This window comes from Melanostigma gelatinosum, assembly GCF_949748355.1.
Source record: "Melanostigma gelatinosum genome assembly, chromosome: 16".
In the NCBI taxonomy this organism is placed as follows: Eukaryota; Metazoa; Chordata; class Actinopteri; order Perciformes; family Zoarcidae; genus Melanostigma; species Melanostigma gelatinosum.
Window position 1 is genome coordinate 2,835,827 of NC_136649.1, and position 23,459 is coordinate 2,859,285.

The following is a 23,459-nucleotide window of genomic DNA, read 5'->3' on the forward strand; positions in this document are numbered from 1 at the left end:
AACGTGAGTTAGCATTACGCCGTTAGCCAGCACTATTCAGCATCACTTCACCGGCTGTGTGTCTCAAATACCGACTGCCTTGACAACCCAGCTGTGTACGGACGTTGATGTCGAGCTAGTGATACTTGTTTTTTCTCTATTTTAGGCTACTCTCCATAATCCAGTTTGTTTGTTTGCTTGCTTCCATGGCTGCAGCACACCGTTTGTGTGCTAATTTGTTTCATATGTGGCAACCATGGCTGTCAAAATGGCCACTGTGCGAACGTCACACAGGCCAGAACAAAACCAGACGTTACGCACCGGAATGAAAATTTATGGAAAACATTCGGGTTGTATCATTGTTGCCAGTATTTCAATTTTTCCTGAATGTCTGACGGTATATCATGATCAGTTTATGATTCAATAAATTACATTACATATTGTTCCTTTAAAACACTCACTTGCCCAAAACATTTTTGGTCGCTGTAATTCTTGTCCATACTGTCTGTGAAGAGACATTTAAACACTAATGAAAGACACTATAGACAAAATCCACAGTCCTCGTTGTGGTAAAAAATGCAGCTAAAGCTAACATTAATAAACTTCAGCAGTCTGAGTAGGACGATATAACAATTAAGTCCTTTTAGTACAAAAAGTCCATCTGTTATTCCCCCAACTGAATTTTGTAACGAAAATAACTAACTTTGAACATTCCTGATTTACTTTGCAAACTCTGCTAAAAAACCCTCATATTAGCTTTGGCTGAATATAGGAATGCATTGTTGCCTAGTACAGGGACTGTACATCTTGTTCCCCAGCTCTTACATTGGAATCATTTTAGGAAGGCCAGAGTGGACATGAGAGACAACTTAACCAAACTAAAAATGCTCATGAGCATGCGAGTATACCGTACCAAACAATTTTGCACTTTTAGTGACGTAATTAAATAATAAAACAGACAGTGCTAATAATTTAAGACAACTGTCACAAGGTATTGCGCAATAAGTTGCAGAGACGCCACGCTAACGTATATTAAACCAGATGTGGCTGAAGCATGCTGATCACAAATGAATGTAAAGAGGAGCATTCATGGGTCAGTGGGGAAAAAGGAAACGGTGATGACAGTAAGAAGCTCACGTCAAGACGGTAAATCATGGAGATTATTTTCCTTGCATTTACACTTGAAAAAGCTCTTCCTATGACGGTCAGTGACTGCTTTTCACCATTTTTATTACTTTAATTAAGATAAGGTATGAGCTGGTGACAAATCTGTACTGTGGTGATTTAGTATTGACGCTGTGGACAGCTGGTGGAGCCTAATGGAACAGAGGCCGCTCTACGGGAGTTTAAAGCCATTCAGCGCAAAAACACACAACCTAAACCTACTGTCCGATGTGTGTGTGTGTGTGTGTGCGCGCTTCTATCTTCACTCTTCCACACGTGCGGCCAGTCCTCACTCAACACCAGTTCTGCTGGCTGTCTTCCAGCCCTTGCTCAGGGGAAACTGACCAAGGAATCCAAACACTTCTCAGTGCGAATGGAGTGACATTTCCCTCCAACATGAGGCCTCTGACAGTAACATCTGTCATTTTTTCCTCGCCACTTCTTGCATGTCCTCCTGCCATCCCTAATCCCACGTATCCCACTCTTCTGTTGCTTTGCCTCTCTGCGCTCGTGCTTTCGGATAGCGAAAGCCGGTTGCAGTGACCGTGTGCTGCTACTTCCCAAAATATTTTCGTTGCAAAGACCTCCCGATTTAGTCGAAACATGAACATCGCACATCGGATGCTCACAACGTGAAAAACTACACACACACACACACACACACACACACACACACACACACTTCCTTACTTTTCCCCCTGCTCATCACCGGGAAGCAGATGTATGCATGGCCGTTTTACAAGTCACAGGAAGAGGGATCTGTCACAGAGTGAAAGCCTGTGGATCTCTGCGGGCTGGAGCTAATTAAAAAACATCTGTGTGTTTCAGAGCGGGAGGTGCAGGAAGAGGCGCTTGGAGGTTTGTCATTGCTATCTGCTCATCATGACGGACGAGAATTTAGGTGCACGCCTGCAGAAAAGCGTGAAAACGCGGGACACATTTCGACGAATTCCCTGCACGCATGCTTCTGCAACAAACGCATTGTTTGTGCACAGCCATGGAGTCGCGTGTTCGCACATTTAAAAAAGTCAGACACACCCACTCATTCGGATGCAAGCGCGCGCACACACACACGCTCCGAAGCAGAGAGGATAGGCTGCTGGCTGCTGTGTGTTTGAAGAGTCTGGAGGGCGACGGAGCGGAGAGAGGGAGAGAGAGATGAAGGCGGTGAGGGAGGGAGGCAGGGATAAAGGGATATACTGCTGCCACTTCTCATTCAGCGCACCACATCATCGCCTCATCCCCAGCGCCGGGAAGTAGGTCAGTGGAGGAGGAGGGGGCGGCAATGAGGAGGGACGGGCTGCTGCTGCTGCTTCTGGTGTGTGATCGTGTTTGTGTATGGCGAGACGCAGAAGAAGAGGTGTATTCGGGCTGGGCGGTATGACCAAAAATTCATATCACGGTATTTTGTAAGATTCTGGTGGTTTTCACGGTATCACGTATTTTTTTTTTCCGCGTTAAAGCATTAATTAATTAACACCGAAAAGAAGAAACGGCTGGCCAGCGAGCAGTGAACACACACACACACACACACACACACACACACACACACACACACACACACACACACACACACACACACACACACACACACACACACACACACACACACACACACACACACACACACACACACACACACACTTCGGTATACCGGTTGAACCAGTATACCGCCCAGCCCTACGGTGTACATCTTATATTTAGTGCCAAATTCAATGAAGCCCGATACAAATCCAGCTCCTGTTGATTCCATCCCTCCTTGGACCCAATTCCAAAGAGCTACATCATTCACCGACTCACATAACACGTTCCCTTGCACATTCCCCTCCTCACGCTGCAGCTTCACCAGTGTGCTTCTGCATTGAAATGCATCATGCTCACAGTCACCCTCTTGCCTTTTCTTACCTCCTCACACCCCAGTACCTCTAACTGCCCCTCACTTTCACACTAAGGACGAGCCCTTGTCACCTTCTTTGTAATACATGGTTGGATGAATGGATTCCGATTTAGCTCTTTTCATTCAACTGATGCCAATCAGTTAAAGAGAGGCAAAGAAAATAGGGCAAGAATGATGTAGCAGGAAATACAAGAAGCAGCAATAAAATGGTTTGAAACAAAAAAACAAGTAGAATAGGTGAAGAAAGCATGGCTAAGAACCAGCTAGATTATTTTAAAGCGGCACTGAATAAAAGATCAGAAGGAAGTCTGTGGCACACTTGTTTTTTTCGCACACATTGTTTCTGGGTCCCACAAATGAGGACCATTCCTTCCGGGGTGCTGGGCCTGGCGGAGGAGGGTGCAGTTAGGGTTACATAAGCACCCAGCACCAGAGATGGCGGTGCAGTGCCACACAGACACGCACAAGACTACAAAATGCATTGCAAATTTAGAGATTGACATTGTTTTGGCAAACTGTTGGCATGCAGCTGGCGAGAGGCGCGCACATCTGACAGAGCCAACCCCAGTGTTGGATGTCAGAAAAGCACCAGGCAACTAGAACGGTTTCAGTCCTGGTTGATCTGGTGGCACCTATGGTTACTGTGGTACAGCGAGCTTAGGCAGCTTCTCTGTATGAAAGAAGAGCAACCTCATCTCAACCTGGTCTCAGAGAATTCATGGATTCACATTGTAACAAATAAAACAACTGTCCACCAATGTAACACAGAGTTCATGATCGTTTCCCTTGTGCATAAGCAATTGAAAGCCTGCAGAGAAAAGATAGATTCCACATGTAACATTGAAAACTATTGCATAAAGACAATTTCACCATGTAAATCCAAGGAATGGCTGTTGTCAAAGAAATTCCAGAAGTAAATATGATCATAGGATGAGGTTTGATTAGAGTTGTTCCGATACCAGTATCATTAATGCCTCCGATTCAGCCTAAGATGCTGGATCAGGTATCAGTTAGTACACAAGTCTACGCACCGATCGTATATCAGGTTGCCAAAATTGATGATGGAAGTAGCTAACGAAAAAATCGTGATCGCGATTAAAATTTGATTAATTGTGCAACCATAAGTTCAGGTATCGGAATCGGTAAGGTAGAGTCTGAGAATCCCAAGGTCTGAAACAGAAAATTGTGAGGATAATGATCTAACCTTTAAACATCCCATCATTTCTCCTCAAATTGGTACGGGCACATGCAGCAGATGACAAATCACAATGTCAAACCACAAAGGATTTCTGATGTCCCGACACAGGATGCCAACATGGAGGGACACCAATGTGAACACACACCAAAAGGTATTATTGGGGTTGTGTTGGGTCAGGTCAGCATGTCCTTTTATTTGTGGACGGTCATGGCTGTACACTGGTGTGTGGAAAATGCATGTAGAAGTGAACCTCTCACACATTAATTTGACATGAAGTAGCTATTCAACCCAGCCATTGGACACATTGAAAATCTATAACTCTTTGGGTGCTGTTGCCCCAGACATGCCCTCTCCAACATGCCCTACCCTCCCTTTCTGCTGTCTGCCTGATGACTAATGGACCTATCCTTCAATTCTACCCCCTCCCCCTCCAAGGCCACAGGCTGCAAGCCTAATCACCTGGGACACTGAAAACTCATTCTCCCATGAACCCCATTGGATCTGTGGCCCACCCACAGTCGCTGCATCAGGTCTTGGGGAAGCCATGTACACATAGATCTTAGCCTGTTCGGGTCAAAGGCCGTACTGCAGTGTGAATAAATTACATTTAGTGCAGCATTCAGTACAGGCAAGCATTCCCACATAGACATATAAACACACATTTTAGTTTGCTCTGTCTCACGCCAATCAAAGATTTTATTCATGAGTCACTTCCTCATTTACACGGGGTTAAGCACCACGGGTGGTCACTTTACAAGATATATTTAAAGTAATGTGATTGATCCTGAAACAGCTGGCGTGACTAATCGAGAAGATCCATCAATGATCAAATTAATGTAAACAACACATGCACTGCACACTACATGCATTGAGACTTGCATTCCTGAGATGTGACATCACCCATCTATCCCAGTGTAGGTCTCCGTGGTTGGTAGCGAATTTCAGTCTCAACTGACAAATGACCAGAGCGGACAGAGGAGGTACTGCTGTTATTTCACGGTACATTTGCATGCAACGCATTCCTGAGCTTGTCATGAAAGCACACAGCAGGCCGGCGCTTTCAAAAGAGTGGCTTTCTCATGTGGACCTGGACAATGGGCCACAGGATTTGGGTCGGACATTTCTGCTGGGTCCCGACAGGGTAGGCTAACGCAGGCGGGGATGGTTATTTTGGTCTGAGCAACTTCAAATTCCTCACCTAGCTCGGGGGTCCATGTGCATCTGATCTTCAAGGGGCCAGCTATTTTTAGTAGTGCTGGGCAAGTTAACGCATTCATTAATTAACGCCAACAATTATTTTATCGCGCGTTAACGCATTTTTGTTGTATTATTATTTAGAAATTGCATTGCTCACTGGCAGCGGTGGAGGAAGTCTTCAGACTACGTTGATGCAGCGTGTGGGAGAAGTATAGATAAACTAAAGCAAGACAAGCTAACAAAAGCCACAGAGAAGTGGATACAAACTGCAGGTCGATTAGTGTTGTGGAAGATGTCGGTCTGAGGAACGTTCTCAAGCTGCGTTCTCGTCGCGTTTGGTGTGAACGCACCTTTAGGATCGCAACGAATGACGTCACGTATGAGCCTCAAGACGCACCGTCACAAGAAGAATACACGAGTTGTATGAAAAGGAGAGGACGACTAAAGTGACGGCGTTACAACGTGCACCAGCTGTTGCTCTCACTGGAGACGACTGGACATCGCTGGCTCACCATCATCACCTCGGAGTTACAGCATTATGTTGATGAACAGTAGAGCTGCATTCAAATGCTCTGACTCATGAAGACACAAGACAGACATTTTGCTGAAACGTGCGCAGAACATTTTATTCATGTTGCACAGCAGTGGAACGTTTCACATAAAGTCAGCACACTGAGCACAGATAGTGCAAGAAATATGATCGCTGCTGTGTAAAGGGAATACTGCTGTTAAAAAGAACCTTATTTGTTGGCAAATTTGTGTTTTGTGTTTGCAAACACAACCTCATTTGTGTTTGCAAACCAAATGTTATTGCCCTTTTGTTCATATAGCAGAACTTTTAAAATAAAAGTGCGCAATACACTACTCTTGAATTCATGATTGAACTTTACACATAACAATGCGATTAATCGCGATTAAACATTTGAATCATTGCCCAGCACAAATTTTTAGCTATGACAGCATGGTCTCTCTCCAAAACATTCTTGGGCCTCTCCGATTGCCACAGCAAACTAATTGAAGAGAATGATTTTTAGACATGAAGTACGGATTCTTTTCGATGTAATTTCTGTCAGGATAATAATATGAAGTAAATGTTTGCTTAAACTGTAAGTACGCTTGTCAAAATAACTAGTATATCGACTTATCGTACTATAAATGGATCTCAATCCTCATTATCAACTTATTGTATGATATATGGACATGACCAACTATTTTTACGTTATTGCCCTATTGTATGATATATAGATATGACCTTGATCATTTTTACGTAATCGACTTAACGTATGATATATGACCCCAATCTACAATACAGGGTAGGCAGTTACTGACAACAAAATCACAAGTACCATGCCTCGGCTTGTAAGAAATTTGAGCAAAAACCGGGGTGGTTAGTAGATATAATAGTGTTTAATAATTCATAATTAAGATTCATAATTAGTCATAATCATAAGGGTTTTGGGGATGCATAATTAAGATAAACATAAAGTGCTGTAGGATTATAGAAGGGAGTAAGTCATAACTGACAGGATTTGAATGTGTTTGTTGCAGGTAGAGCGAGATGTGAAGACAGGTGTTTACTGAGGTGTGAGCGTAGGTAGCCAATAAAAATTGAGATAGACGAAAGGGGAGGAGTCGCGAACGAATATGAGGGAGGGATATAGCCAAGCGTTTTTCTCTTCTGTTAGGTAGCGGTCCTGGGGAAGACGTGTTCTCCTGGGACTGGGAAGAGTTTTTTCCAAAGTGGGTTAATTGTGTAATATTTCATGAGATTAATGTACACCATTGCATAACTGTAATTGCAACAGCAGGATTAAAATCCTTTCTGACGGTAAACCAGTTTCGGTAACGTTTTTAGCGCCGTGTGTCTGAATAGCTATCAGACCACGTGTGCTGGCCTGCTACACGCTCCTCGTGAGGAGTTTTTCCTCCACAGGCTCCATCCACAGACACTCTCTAGGGCAGAGGTCTTCAACAGGGGGTCCGCGGAGGTACTGCAGGGGGTCCGCGAAATTCTTTGGTTGATTAGACAATAAAAAATAAAAATAATCTTTTTTTTTTCTCTAACCATGAATCTGTCCATTTTAATCGTTCAGTATTGTATGAAAGATAACAGGTATGTTTATGCATGGCAGTGGCACTAATAGGCCATCACTCATTTTAGTTTCCACATTTATGTTTAAAATAAAAATAACTGTACCTTGTACATGTTTAAAATAAAAACATGAATATATGAACCTGTGTATTATTTGAATAGCTTCATATTGAATGCACAATAAAGAGGTATACACGGTACTAGGCACATTTAATATAAAACACAATTTTATACAATATATATAGTTGGGGGTCCCTGCTCCATCTCTCTATCAGTTTGGGGGTCCTTGGCCTGCAAAACGTTGAAGACCCCTGCTCTAGGGATTTAAGGCAGCTACTGACAAGGGCTGTCTGTGCTCTTATGCCTATGTGCAACTTCCAGGAAAACAACCCAGAATCAGATGATCTGAACCCCACCGTTCCTCCCCTTCAACACTCTTTTTAACCATTCCTCCAAACCTCCCTAATTTCTTTGCTTCAATTCTCCCTCTATCAATTCCTTTCTGCCCTTCACTCAGATAGTGGAGGCTGTTAGGATGAGACAGCTGAAAACCTATGCAGCTGTCGGACTGGGAGCTGTGCCTTCAGACGGTGTCGCCGGGAAACAACGTGACAATGGACTTCAAGCACATAGAATTTCAAACTTGTCTCATGCCTCAAGTCATATAGCAACATAACAATGTTAAGTAGGTGTGGTTGAGCCAGTTCCATGGCGCGGTCATAGAGTGGAACTTCACTGTGCGTAATTTAAGGAACAAATGAACAAGTCAAAAGTACCTCCATTCAAATTGACCACCACCACAATTATTATTAATGACTTTAATAGCTTGTGGTTAATACTGCTGCTTAAATATATCCAGACTGTCTCCAAGGCAAACGCAATCACATTTGGACCGAGAGGCATTTTTCATTTTCTTCTGTTTACAAACAGATCTTGTCAGACAGCCAATGCAAGGACAGTGTAATTATATGTAACCGCCCCAGGTTTGCAAAGTGGCCACCGATCTTGTGAAGCACATAGATCGTCTCTCCAGGAAAAATGGCAATGATTGAATGTTTTTCACATCTGTCTACTGTCAATTGATATCCCATCACTGTGACCTCAAGCTACAAACTGGTTATTCTAGAAAAGCTGTCCAAACAGTCTGAGACTTCCATAATGTGTCATCTCTAACCAACCAATTCATTTAATTTAAACAGCCAGATCTCCATCACCACCTATACATGGTAGTCTTTCAACATCCCATTATAAACTTTTAAACTCTTTCAATTTGAGAATTCTCTGAGGTCTTATTGGCTTCTATCCTCATTCAAAACAAACACATAAGCACAGTTGGCTTTAACATGAGGCACAGTAACCCACCTCACCCGTAAAGAGGAAATGCCTCAGTGGTTTACTCTGGAAAACTTGGAGGGGGGGGGGGGGGGTGTTTCCAGTCCGCCGTGGATGTCATTAATAGCCATTTCATTTAGCTTGTTTCATTTAAAAAAAGGAAAAATATGTAATTTTTCCAATGTGAGGAACAGACCACATGAAGTACCATGGGGTTGTTACAACTGTGCCTTTACATTGACTTTTTGCTTTGATCAAAACAAACGTAGCAGTTCTATGCAGCAGTGGAGGGGCCTCGAGTACCCAGCCATGCCCGGTTACAGTTTGAAGCAAATTATTAGAAACATGTTAAACCCCTATATAGAAGCCACGACACAGACCACAGACACGAGTTACACAAGCAAAAATCAGAACCTGTGCAGAAGCAGATGGCTTAGAAGAAGTTAACTACGAATTCAACCAGAGTTTGCAGAGGCACGTTTTGGAGGCCTGACGTCACAAAAAGCCCTTTTTTGTGAGGCATCCATCAAGGCTTCAACTTGTGTTGCAGTAACTGTATTCAGATGGTCATCCACATGTTGCACAAGGAAAGTCCACCAGTTGCTGTGTGGGACTCTTAACAACGCAGATGTTGTGTTCACTCAGGAAGAATGTCGTATCAAGGGGGGGAGACTTTCATCAGAAGCACAGGTCCTCATGAACTGGAAATCAAGGAATAATACACACATCGCACACTGGAGAAACTTAATGATAGAATATATTTCAATGGAAAATCTAACCTCATCCATCATATACAATACAACAGAACACCATTCCACCTGGTCATCCCTCACTATGTTTCTGCAAACATGACACCACCCATTCTATTAATATTGAAATATGTATAGTATATATACACACACCGGTATATATTTATTTTTTATTATTGTTGATTTCTGTTTTGTTTTTCTTGCCGGACAACCAATTGAAACCCACATACATGCATACATGAACATCCATATGCACACATACTTACCTGTTTTTCATTTGGTTTGTTGTGTTTTTTGTTTTTTTAAATTATTATTATATATATTTTTTCCCTCCATCTCAAAAGGCTCAAGGACATTCTCACACACACACACACACGCACACACACACACGCACACGCACACGCACACACACACACACACACACACACACACACACACACACACACACACACACACACACACACACACACACACACTTCTCTTCTGGCTGATGGGCACATCTCCGCGAGTCACATGTCTGCTCATCAAATAGAAGGGATCACTGGGATAAATACGCGATTAATACTGGGAATGAGAAGAAAGTCGGCCATGCCACATTCGACAAGCCCAAACATTCCCACATATTAACAGGGCACGGAATGATTCCCTCGACAACAGAGTGCTACCCTGCCGTGTCAAATTATTTTCTTATTTTATAGGAGAGAAACACCAGAGTCACGAGCTCTGAGTCGAACTAAAGACACGTTATCATACTGTATGTGTAGAAAAAAATGGCTTGAGTACAAACTGAGAGGTGTTAATCTCAAGAGGAAAAGAGATGCTGGACTTCCCAGAGATTCCATGTTGTTCAAACACCCCAGAGTGGTGAAAGGGGTAACTTTTGAACAAACTCAGAAAAGACTCAGTTACATTAGTCACCAATTAACAGGGCTGGGTATTTCTACTCAAAATAACCCTGCACTAATTAGTATGAAAACTGGCTTATCAGTGGTAACCACTGTATGAACTGTACAGTGTGCCGACAATAGGGTTGTCAAACAATGTTAAACAATGCTTCATTTACTTGCATAGTGAGTTTGATATTTTATCTTAATTCATGGAATAATTATTTTTCCTCAACTAAAAATAAAAATAATAGCTGAAGATCCACCAGCATGGAGCCATTTTGCATCAATTTTGTTTCATTTAGTGCACGTTTGTGTGCATTGTGACCAATGTTCCCTCTAAGCTGCGCGCTTGAGCAATCGCGCACTGCTCGCACATTCTCAGCGCACAAGAAAATCTATGCAGCGCATAAAATAAAATTCAACATAAACATATTAATTAATATCTAATATTAGTCCTAATCTTATCTAATCAATTAAACCAATAATAATAATAATAATAATAATAATTTTGTTTTCTGTACTATTTTGCAACGTAACTCAGTGAGTGACAGGTGTCCAGCCAATGATACGATTCGGTTCACTTACGCTACGCAGCCAATCATAGCATTGACACTATTGCCCTGCCCATTCACGCCGTGCAGGTTAGCTAGCTATCAACAGTGCGGCGGAGTTACGAGACGCAAATGCTAACCCCTTATCATGGCGAAACGAACGGGCAGCGACACATCCACTCACCAAGCCATTGGAAAAAAGAAATGTGGTTCTTTTAAGATGGAATGGCTGTCGGAGTATGTTCAAATAGAAGAACAAGCGGTGAAACTGGGTGAGATTTTTTCTTTTTCGAGGGGGAAGGGTCTACTCTGCAAAACATGCAGCGAAGCTAAAGTAGCAAATGAGTTTTCCGAGGGAAAAATGTGGACTGAATGGAAGTTGGACTACCTCAAGCGTCACATTCAGCAGAAAAAACTAAAAATAAAATCAAAACAGCATCCAGAAATCGTCTTGAAGTGGCACATTTGGACCAGCTGATGCGCATAAAGTCAAAGCAAGAAGCAGACGAAGCCATCAACCTGGACAAAGTGTACAACCATTGGAGAAGTGAGAAGGACAGACGTGAAAAATAAGGTAAAATTTAAGTCAGATTTACAGGAATTTACACTGTATCACAAGCTACAGCACACGTCATTGTGCAAAATGTGAATGTTTTAATGTGAACAAAATGTTATGTCTGAAAGGTGTATATGTATCATTTCTTCCAGAACAGGACCCTCACACAGGCCACAACAGGACCTCACACAGGCCAAAGCAAGACTCTTCCCATGGCCAAGCAGGACTCTCACATAAAACATACTACACATCTCATGAACAACAAGATTTTTGTCTTTTTCCTTTAAAGTTTGTCAAATCACTTATATTAAAAGTAAACTAGTGAAAATTGCTGCTGTAATTTGATTCTTTTAATAAGCCATGTAACTTGCTATGATCCAAGGTTTTGAACAGGTGTGATACTGGTGTGTGGCCACAGCGTGCACATCTGATGTTGCTCACAGTGGTCCTCAGTGTGCTCAGGGAGCTTGTGTGTATGCCCAGACACATGAAAAATTAGAGGGAACATTGATTGTGACCTCATGATCACATCGGCTTGTTGTCAAACTAGGCTAAGGCTCCTCGTGTTAGCTGTCTATGGGTGAGCTTGGGGGTGTTCATGTTTATAATCACATTTGCTTACCCGTCGTTCTTTGAACTCTTTAAAAAGTTTGGGGTCTCTGTCTGAAAGGTGCTTTGCCGTGTTAGACGTGTTGCCTCCCTTTGTCTGAAACACATTTCGCAGACGCGTCTCTGTATGTCAGTGGGCTTTCCTTCACTGTCTGCAATATAGCCAAAGTACTTCCAGATGATACTTCTGGCATCTTGTTTTTCAAAAAGCCGAGGACGGTCGGTAAAAGCTCCTGCATGTCTCCCACTCGCTGTGAGTGTGCGCGCTGTGTGAGCGCTGGGCAGCCCCGCCCCCTTGCATGGCTGCAGGCAGCATGACAGGGAGCGGAGCAGCGAGTGCGCTCTGATCGCGCGCTATTTTAATCAAGTATCGATACTAAAAATATGCAAAATCGTATCGTTTTTAACGTACAGGTACCGCGGTACCTTTTTAGTATCGATACACCGTGCAACCCTAGCCGACAATGAGCTAGCCAGTGGGACATACACAAACAGCTTCCATTTACATGATGGGTACTCTATTGGTATCACTTCGAAGGTACTGCTATTGTTACTGCCAATTAAATTGTCATTTAAACCATATCAAGCCTTACCAATTAGTTTCCATGCTCACGGCTGCCCTCACTAGTCAGCTCAGCAGTTTTAAATAATTTGTTTGTTAGCATGCCACTGTTTGCCTTCTCATACCGTGCACGGTTTGATTATGTCCATCAATGTCAGTGAATGGATTGGGTCAGTCTATATTGTGCATTGTTAAGCTATTAATCTCGCCTGGGTGAGAGGTCAACAGCTGCAGCATAGAGGACTGAGGGCTTCTGGGTAATGTCTGGAATGCTTTTCTGGGACAGTTATAGCTACACATATAGGGAGAGCCCTCCGAAGTGACCAGCACTTCTTTTTTTTTTAAATAGCCTGCGGTAACACTACACTGAATTGAAGCACTGTAAAGAGAAGATATGCTTACACATCATAAGCCCCAGAAAGTGTGTCACTGGCACAAATACAATAGTGGCATTTGACACACACACACACACACACACATTCAGTGTGGGGGACTTCCAGTGAAGGCGAGAGAACAGCAGCAGCCTTACATCTCAGAGTTTGGTCCCTCAGACACCATAACCACTCTACTGTAAATACAACATGATGATAATCCCTTTCAAAAGATCAGATAGTTGAGTTTAAGCAGCTTTTACAGACCTCATCTCTTTTTCCTCTCTGTCCCTATCGTAATGAGGAGGCCGTTGAGCTGCCAGTCAGCTGCAAAGCTGAAGCGATAAAAACAGGCAGACCGCCCTCCCTGTAATCCTGAGAGAGCAGTTCATGCATCCATAATGGACGGTAAAAAATGAAAAGCCCTGAGAGCGCTGACGGCAGTACAGTGTGTGTGTGTACGCGACGTGCGAGTCCTCAATGTGCGTTAATGCCCTCCCGACACACTGAATCTTTTAGCGATGTCACTCAGCTCGCCCCCTGGCACACGTGAGGGTAGGAGGACTTCCAGCAGACTGGAATGAGAATGAGCCTTTAATGTGGTGGAAAAGGATACTATCTTGTTCACAATGCAAAAAGACATCAAAGAAAACACGTGGCCTCATGACTGTATAAATGAGTTTTGCCTCTGGTTCATCAACCTTCAAACGCGAGCCACTGAATGGAACAGATTACGTTGAATGTTGCAGTAATCATGTTTGTCTTATGCCCATTCACATAGCTATTATCTCCCAGATAAGCCATGTGTAAAGCCAAAGCCTCTAGTAAATTATTCACAAACGCCAAAACCTCTGTTTGGGATGCCTTCCACCCAAATAATCAGTTTCACAGGTGGAAATTTGGAGGGAGTGGTTGGATGGAGTTCCACCACAGGATTTACAACTAAGATGACAGCCTCTCAACTGGGATAGGCAAAGCTTCCACACGGGAAAGGAGGCTTCACAATCTCTTCCAATTAGGAACACCCTGGGAGTGTTTATGTTGGTCTGAGCTGTAGACGGCTTCCCTTGAGGGAAAAAGGCAATACCAACATCCCAAGCGAAAGCAGGCCGCATTTAGAGGTATGCAGAAGTCTACTCCGCTGGCTCCATATTGGGTTGAGTTGTTGCTGAGAGGAGATGTACAGTATATATGGAATGTCTGGCTGCCAGGCCACCAATTACACCGAAGGGCTGACTGTGTGATTGATGAACATGTGTGATCAGCCCGCATCTAGGACCCGAAATAGGTCTGTGCCCATTACATACGACACTGTTCCATCCTCCCTCAATTCCGGAAATTCCATAACATTTCCCTGGACTAACTTTTTTTAAACCAAACGTGGATATTAATGTCTTTTAACTCGCTCCCCCAGCTCTTAATAATGCTGATCCATCCCTTAAATCATTCAAAGTTTTCCAAAGAAAATTTAACTCAAAATGATCTCAGCTAAAACCGAATCCAAGACTACCACTAATATGCCAAAAACCTTGCACACGTGATGCACCAGCGCACATGGGGGTAAAGCAAGGCGCGCTGTCAACGCCACTGGAGGAGCTCAAACATAAAGACCATGCACATTTCACAACCCAGTTTTTACTGCCGTTTATGACCTATAAAGCCACCGTAGTAAAGTGGAAAAGAACTGTAAAATACAGCCTTTCCCCTCTAATCACAACATCACACAAAAAAGAATCGTCTTAGTGGGATTAGTAGCCCACCAGCTTCTTTCTCGCTCAGCTCTGTACTGAGCCTACAGACAAATGTTAATTTTATTGGCGGCAGTAGCCTGTGTTTCTCTGGCTGGACCGAGCGGCGAGATGCAGTGCACGGACAAACTGGGTTTTTACTTAAAACATCTACAGCCTGTCGTGTGTGCAATCTCCTACTGTGTGGAACGGCACTACGGTGTCTCTATGGGCGACCAGGAAGGGTCACGGCTATCAGTATCAAGATCGAGTTCCCTACTTACCCACTTCAGATGGGCTGCCCTGAGAGATGGATTGCCCCTGTATCACGTCATTTAAAAAGGGGGGAAAAAGAACCTTTCAACAAAGCAAGGATACGAGAAAGTTTTAATGCATTCCCGCAGCCTCCGGATTTAGGTCCCTCTTTTTGCCCTTTGGAGTTTGTGTTTCGTGGCTGCATTCCATGCCGTCGCTGAGTCCGACGATGTTTCCCGACCAAAGCTGCTGCGTTTTTGTCTGCTTCCCCTCTCTGAGCTTCTGAGCCGAGCCCTGGATTTCAGCTGACTGTGCTGGGAGCTGAGCTGTTGACATTGTCCCCGCTCCCTCTCCCCCACCCTCTCTCGCTCGCTCCGTCTTTAGATCACTCGCCCCGCTTCCCCCTCCCTTCTGTATTCCGGCTCCAGTGTATGACACCATCCATGTGGGTGTCAGTGGGAGAGAGTGATGGATTTTCTGTGAATATAAATGCATTTATGTACAGTATGCATTGCGCACGAGGCCAACGGGAGGTAAGATTAAAGGAAATGACCCCTGCCCGCAATCCCAACTCCACCCAATGCATTCCCTCACTGAGCAAACAAAAAAAAAACACACGTGACACAGACAGGAAAAGGCTTTCCCTGAGATCCAATCAGTGTTCATTGAGAAGAAGGTGAGACAGGATGCTTGATTGTGCAAAGTTCTGTTGGCGTTGTCAAGGTACCATCATCAGCTAATCCGGTTACAATGCGGGGGGGGGGGGGAAATCAGCTGGCGGGCCACAGATGGGTCTGTGAAGTAGAGTTCATGTAAGTTACTGTGATAATATGGAGGGGTCGGTGAGTGCAAACATTGGCATCATCAACCCAAGACTCCCTTTACACTGGCCAGGACACGGACACCCCCACATAGTCCCGATCAGCTGGGAAAATCAGCAATGTGGAAAAAAACAAACCTTTTAAAAGACATTAAAGTGCAATATTTACGTTACCAACGTTTAGGGAGCAAATCAACTCCTATTCCAACTCAATGTTTATGGAAAAATGTCTACAATTTTGGGCTGTAGAAGTTGCCCTTCCTGAGCCAACCTAGAGCAAGTCGCGATTAGGGTTGGGTACCGAAACTCGGTGCCAATATGGCACCGGTTCCTATACGTCCGGTATCTACCGGACCGAAACGCAACGCAGATTTCGGTGCTTCCTTTCGGTGCCTGAGTCGATTGAAATACTTTTTTTTACACTACTCTGATGACTCCGTCCTGGCAGCAGGACTCTGTCCTCCGCTCCTCACTCATAGTATTATTACAATGGGGTACTTAGCGCTGTCGCTCATAAGCACAACAACACAGAATGACGAATTGGCGCATTACCGCCACCAACTGGTAAAATAAAATAAGTCATGAGACGTGTCGTATTTTGCCAGAGAAGGAAAATATGCTCATATTTCTGCTAAATAATTGCTGAAGTTTGAAGCTGTAGTGTGTGTACAGAGTGTGTGTGTGTTTTGTATTTATTTATATTTAAGTATACTGTAAACTGTTAACAGTTAATATATTGTTCACAGTTAAAAAGTTTGAAGCTGTAGTTTGAAGCCAAGTGTTTTGTATTTATTTATATTTATAGTATACTTTAAACAGTTAATATATTGTTCAATTTGAAGAAAAAAGTATCGGTTCAGGCACCGTTTAGGCACCGGTAAAAAAAACCAACGATACCAAACTCTAGTCGCGGAAATGCGCCAGCTAGTTGAGAAGTGTTCAAATATTTGTCAGTTCATCACAAAGCTGTTGCTGGACAAATCAGCGGGCCGCCAGTCTAGGTAATTAATTGGAAAAGCTGACGTCAAAATGGACAAGACCTTAAGACGTCATGTCTAGAAGCTACACATTTTTACCTTTACTGCCCAACCCTTTGAAGACATGGGTCAAATGTAAATGTTCACAGGCTGGCCAAGGTGACAGCTTGTCTGGTGGTGATTTCTGATCAATACGAGACTATCGATTCCAGCCTTGCTAATATATGATGTACATCAGTGGCGGGCCGTGCATTTTATATCTGGCTCTTCACTGCTGTCCTGCAGCTGAAACATCTCCTAATAACCTCATGATGGCGCCACAGCTTAAATTGTAGGAAATATAATGTTTTCTGCGCTCACGTAGGAGACAACTGGCTGTGACCTCTGAACCGGAACAAAAAAAAACAAGAAACAGCTGAGGGACCGCACGAGGCTAAACTAGCTAAACGGGAAAACAACAGCAGCAACATGCAATCTGCTACACACTCGAGGGCCATTCAGATATTAGATGTAAAAAAATAAACGCAGTTGACTTACCAAATGCTGATCACTTAAAGACAAGTTCCATCCTCCTTTCTTTGTTGACAAAGAATGTAATCCCATGGTTGAATCCCAACTCACAAATCCGTTTCTCCTCCTTCAGCCATTGAGTGTTAAAAAAACAAAGCTAGGTATAAAAAAAAAATCGACACCAAGCTAAATTTAAAAAAATGTCATAATTTCTTCCATATCTTTCAATTTGAACTTGAATTACTACTCCGACTAAGCCTCTGATGGCTACTTTAAGTTTCATTCCAGAATAGTCACGTGCTCGCCCACTGACCAATCACAGCACACGCTGCACCTCACTGCAGTGCTGCTCCTTAAAACTGAGCTGCACATAATGCTGACCTACTTAGGCCAGCTAGCAGGCTCTGGCACATCAAAGAATACGCCCAACATGTCAAACTAAAGATCTGATTGGTTGAAGATTATGACAATCAACAATATCGTCCCCACTTAAACTGCAGATGGATTCACTTGTGAGTCTGCAGGTCTCGGGCCTCTCTTCTTACCTAGAGACACAGAGGTGAAATCTGATTGGATAAAAGCTCTACTTAAAACAAGCTGCACTGGAAGCAGAGTAACAGAGGAAGACAGTAGCTGTGCAATGAGAAAATATTTTTATAAATTATAATACATGTAGTGTATTTATGAAACATTTAGTGCTGGGCAAGTTAATGCGTTATTATCGCGTTAACGCATTCATTAATTAACGCCGACAATTATTTTATAGCGCGTTAACGCATTTTTTAATTTTTTTTATTTTGAAAGTGCGTTGCTATATACATATATATATATACATATATATATATATATATACATATACATATATATATACATATATATATACACACATATACATATACATATATATATACACACATATACATATACATATATACATATACATATATATACATACATATACATACATACACATACATATACATACATACATACATACATACATACATACATACATATATACATATACATACATACATATATACATATACATACATACATGTGTGTGTACATACATACATACATACATACATATATAAAATTTGGGTCGTGGGTCCCAGCTTGTTATTAAGGGGTGATGGTGGGTCCCGCAGCCAGACCAGTTGAGAACCACTGGTCTAAAATATGCTACCTGCATCTCGTGAGTTAAAGGGAAAATACACCTAAATTGTGCGTAAAGTGTTTTTATTCTTATATGAATGAACAGTAGAGCTGCATTCACATGCTCTGACTGTCATGAAGACATAAGATAGACATATTGCTGAAACATTTTATTCCTGTTGCCCAGCAGTGGAACATTTCACATACAGTCAGCACACTGATCACAGATAGTGAAGAGATAGAACTGCTACTGTGTAAAGGGAATACTGCTGTTAAAAATAACCTTATTTGTTTTAATAAGTGTTTGCAAACCAAATGTTATTGCACTTTTGTTCATATAGTTGTACTTTCAAAATAAAAGTGCGCAATACACTACTTTTGAATTAATTATTGAACTTTGCAATAACAATGCGATTAATCGCAAAAAATCCATGTGATTAATCGCGATTTTAAATTTTAATCGTTGCCCAGCACGAGAAATTATAAAACAGTTATAACTTTGTGATTCTGTTTAGGCCAGCAGAGAAGGACTTGCTGGAGGGGGAGTCATAATACTATTTGACATCTTTCTCTAGGGACGGAAGACAGATGATACCAAGCTGCTGGCGGTAATGCCTGGGTGCATTCCCGAGCAAGCCCTGGGGATGCATCCATTAACCTCTAAGAGGGATCCAGCGCATCTCTATGATGTCCACTGCCTCCTTCTTCTTCTTCTTCTTTCTGGGCAGCATCACAATGAGGTTTGCATCGCTTCTGCTCTCACTCTGGGGTAATATCTCCATCACCAAACAAAGGGTGGAAAACCCTGAGGGATAGGCAAAGTTCATGCTCCAGTTGAGCTAAGTGCACTTTCAGCTACCCCTGTATCATCCATCACAGCCGGATAAATTACATTGACTAATTGACGCAAATGGAGCGGGCTTGGCATGCTTGCGATAAACATCATGCCCCCTTAAGAAAACAACACAAAAAAGGTGGGGATCCAGTAAGCCCATAGGTCCATCTGTTCTCCTATTCCCTTTTGAGGGTATGTTTGTTTTCACTCGCCTTGGACAGCATGCATTTTGCAGAATGAAAGAAAATAAGAGGTTGCACACTCATCCGCAACTCCACACTGTCACTCTGTGTGCCAGGGAGATGACCGCAGAGTGTGGCCTCTACAAACTTGGGTTTCAGTGAACTTGCACTGCCCCTTTGGTAATTCTTTCAAAATGCAAGTGAGGTCAGCCTTTACCCAGAGTAAATCACAATGGAAGGCGAATGCCAGGACTGATGAAGAGGCTGCAGAGCATGTCGAGCGAGACTTGACACCTCAGGTAGGATGCTTTCCTCTTCGCAGGGCTGTGTGCAATAAAATGACACGCAGCTCCAAACAAGCTGCCAGTCACTTGTCGGTCAGCTGGGTGAAGCTTGCTGAGATGCTGTCTAGACCCCGTCCTGTGAGACTCCACTGAGCGTCCCAGGCAGCAATCTTTCCCGAACTGAAATTCTGCACCGCCACAGGGCAGGAACAATCACAGACTGGCTAACGAGTGCTAAAATTGGCCAGAAGGAGCAGTAAAAAGGAATTTGGGGCTTGGTGGAGAGTGGTGAACGGAACAGTGGACAAGAAAAAGTGGGTCCCCAAAGGTGGTCTCCTCCAGGCTCGTAAACCGCCTTTTCTCCTTCAGACCTCTCATATGATGTCAAACTTGATAACAGGACAAGAATCGGGTAGCGGAGATGCCCAGAAGAAGCGTTTCAAACAGCACTATACCGAAATTCTTCGGCATTCTTTCCACGGTTGTCACTGAAGAGAAGTGGCGAGAGAGAATCCTCCTCCAGAACGGGCGGCTGCCAGAGCCAACAGTCGTGTTTTACGACGTGTTGTTCCTTAATGTTTTATTTCGGGTTTCTTCTGACCGGGCAGCTCTCGCTTGGGTTTGTTTGGTTTAGGCGAGGAATTCCTTGTGACAGCCTTTTGCACGCAGCCATTTCTTTCATGCCCGCACAGAGATAAATTGCCACTGAGAAAAATACCACCGCTGCACGAAGCCTGAACTCTTGACAGCAGAACATGAGAGCACATTTTTATACACGGTCTAATTGTATGTTAGCTATAAATCATGATAGCGGGATACACTATGCTATCCACATTTCAAAAGCTTCCACAGAAAAGTAACCTAATGACAGTAAAGCCATAAACCATAAATCTAACTGTAGTCACTATGTTCTTATGGTGACATTCCTTCCCGTCTTTATTATTTACACCCTTCCTGTATAGTTTCTCATTTTCTACTATACTATACTTCTACTCTAACCCTTCATTCTCTTCCATCACAAATACGTGATAATCCACCTGCTTTTATCCATCGTAATTGAGAGTAAACAAGCATTTCAACAGGATTACCAGTCAGAAAGAGAGAGTGTTTTTTGGGTGTTTTTTTGCATAAGTACCGGGCATCTGAATGGCTCTTTTGTCCCGGATGCAGACTGGGCAGGGTCAGAGGTCACCAAACTGCCTGCTCCCACAGAAGCTCTGCTGTCTGCCTGGATATGTGCCAGCTAAATGCTGTCATGTTAAGACAAAGGTCCAACTTTCTGCTGACTGACTCATGGCAGCTTCATCGTGGTAACCAATGATGTAACGCCTTGATCTTCGGGCATGAAGGCCAACCCTATTAAACTTTGAATAATGTCAGAATAAATTCATCACACAGTGCAACCTTTTTTTAAATGCTGTGATGCACAGTTTTTCCACGATAGCGGACACCTCCAGGTTTAAGAAATAGAAGGAATAACAGGAAACGACAGATACCTCCTGAAAATATTAACGGTAGCAGCAAAAAAAGCTATTACTCGTAAGTGGCTACAAACCGACCCACCTTCAGCCGAAAATTGGATTGAAATCATGAAAGAAATTCACGATATGGAAAGACTGACTTTCCTACTGAGATTAAGGAAAGACGCATACATAGCAAGATGGACAAAATGGACCAAATATTTGTCAGAATAAGAACGTGGCTGGTGATTTGCCCTCCCTAACCTCACACAGGGTTTTTTTTATTTGTTTTTTACTCTGTTCATTGCTGAAGCTCATTATCTTTTAAGAAGACAGGTACTCGCTTCAAACAGGATGCTACTTTATCTGTGAAAATCTAGATCTTAACATAAATATTGCTGTGTATAGAACTCTTCCAATACATCATTTTGAAAGCTGATCCTGAAGTTATGGTTGACACGAGTGACGGACAATGTTGTTGGCATGCTGCATGGTTGTTTTGATGTATTTTGTTTGTTTAATTCAATTATTTGTTTAAATGTATTTCCTCCTGGCCTTTTGCCAGGTGCATGAATTGCCAGTATTATTTCTTACTTGTTTAGGATGTGTTTTTGTTTTTCTTTGCAACAAAAAAAAAAAACTTAATAAAATATTGAAGTATAAAAAAAAAATAAAATAAAAATATGCAACGTACTCAAAAACTAAAATACTACACAAAATACTGGCATTCCATTACATCACTTCTCTTGACCAATAATAATCCAGGTGTGTGAGCTGTAAAAAGGAGAATAGAGGTAGATGACCCCATTCAAAAGAGAGGTTTATGTATTCCAGTCGCTATTATATTGCCAATACAGTGAATTCACTCCACAGAGTGCAACTTCAGCTGGACGACTGACATTACAATTTATCACCATTTCTTATCCCATCATTCGAAAGAAAAAACGCTTAAAAGGCAACGGCATTTTGAGGGGGGGACTTCTTAGAGAGAGTTCCTTCGTTGCTGACCACAGACTCAACCTTCTTAAAATACATTATATATAAATCAATGCTTTTACGTCCCCCAAAAGCATTGCATATGTCCATCCATGGTGGAGCATGTGGCAATGAAAAGTGCAATTCCAAATAGTGCATTCGGGGGGTACCCAGGCTCTCTTGTACCGTCACGACACACACACACACACGGGAGTCATCTGTTCTACAAAAGGAGCCTTCCTGTGTCCCTGACCTTACGCCAAGGTTCTTGACCCTTGACCTCTGTTATGGGTGGGGAACTCTTTGAAGCCGGCTGCACCATCGGACAGAGACGCTTCTGTCTGAACTGCCAAGACCACGATACCTTAGACCAGTGATTCTTAACCATGGGGCCACCTAGAGGGCCGCAAAAAACGTTCAGATTTGCACCTGTGGGCCGCGAGGGCCGCGGGACCGCATAGGTTATCAATTGAAGACACCAGAGATATCACTGTTATCATGAGACGCTCAGTTACAATACAGCTTCCCACCACCTGGTGGCGGTAATGCATCAGTCAGTTGTTTAACACGCTGCAATAAGCAGAAGAAGACACTCAGCTAGCCGCTAGCCTGTAGCGAAAGTCATGGATACGTTTTTAAAAAGAAAAAATGAAGACGACAGTGGTGCCATACCCCCCAAAAGTCTAAATGTGTGCGCAAGTACAACCCTGACTTTCTTCAGTACGGCTTTGTGAACGGAGGCAACGAGGCAGAGCCGAGGGCTCAGTGTGTGGAATGTGGGCTAATGCTATCAAACGAAGCACTGAAGCCTTCAAAAATAAAGCGACACCAAGCGACGAAACATCCAACGCTCGTGGGAAAGCCTGTTGGGCTTCTTGTTGTGTATGCAGGTTTACATACACATGATATTAAATGTCTTTGTGATCATCACATTCTATCATCTCATTTATTTGACAAGGGTTTTGCCTGTTCAACACCGGCATCCTCGATCCCCTCCCCTTCCGTTCCTACGGCTTGCTTGCACAAATACGTCACAAAACATGGCCGTGTTTGGTATCCCAGCATGCCCAAAATCCTCATCTTTGCAAAGAAATCGATTTTCTTTAATTTCTTATGGAATTTTCACAAAAGG

The 23,459-nt window shown here is 43.0% G+C and overlaps 1 protein-coding gene across 2 annotated transcripts in view; it reads right to left on the reverse strand.

Moving 5' to 3' along the window:
• The window catches only part of daam2 (dishevelled associated activator of morphogenesis 2), a 120,021-nt gene that overhangs the window by 79,062 nt on the left and 17,500 nt on the right, over nt 1–23,459 (reverse strand). Inside the window, exon 1 of one of the 2 annotated variants that reach the window (XM_079286619.1) lies at nt 15,156–15,377. The exons of the other annotated variant lie outside the window; for it this stretch is intronic. The gene's annotated coding sequence lies outside the window, so the exon portion shown is untranslated. Of the gene's footprint in view, nt 1–15,155; nt 15,378–23,459 lie in introns of those variants that run through there. 2 annotated transcript variants of the gene reach the window in all.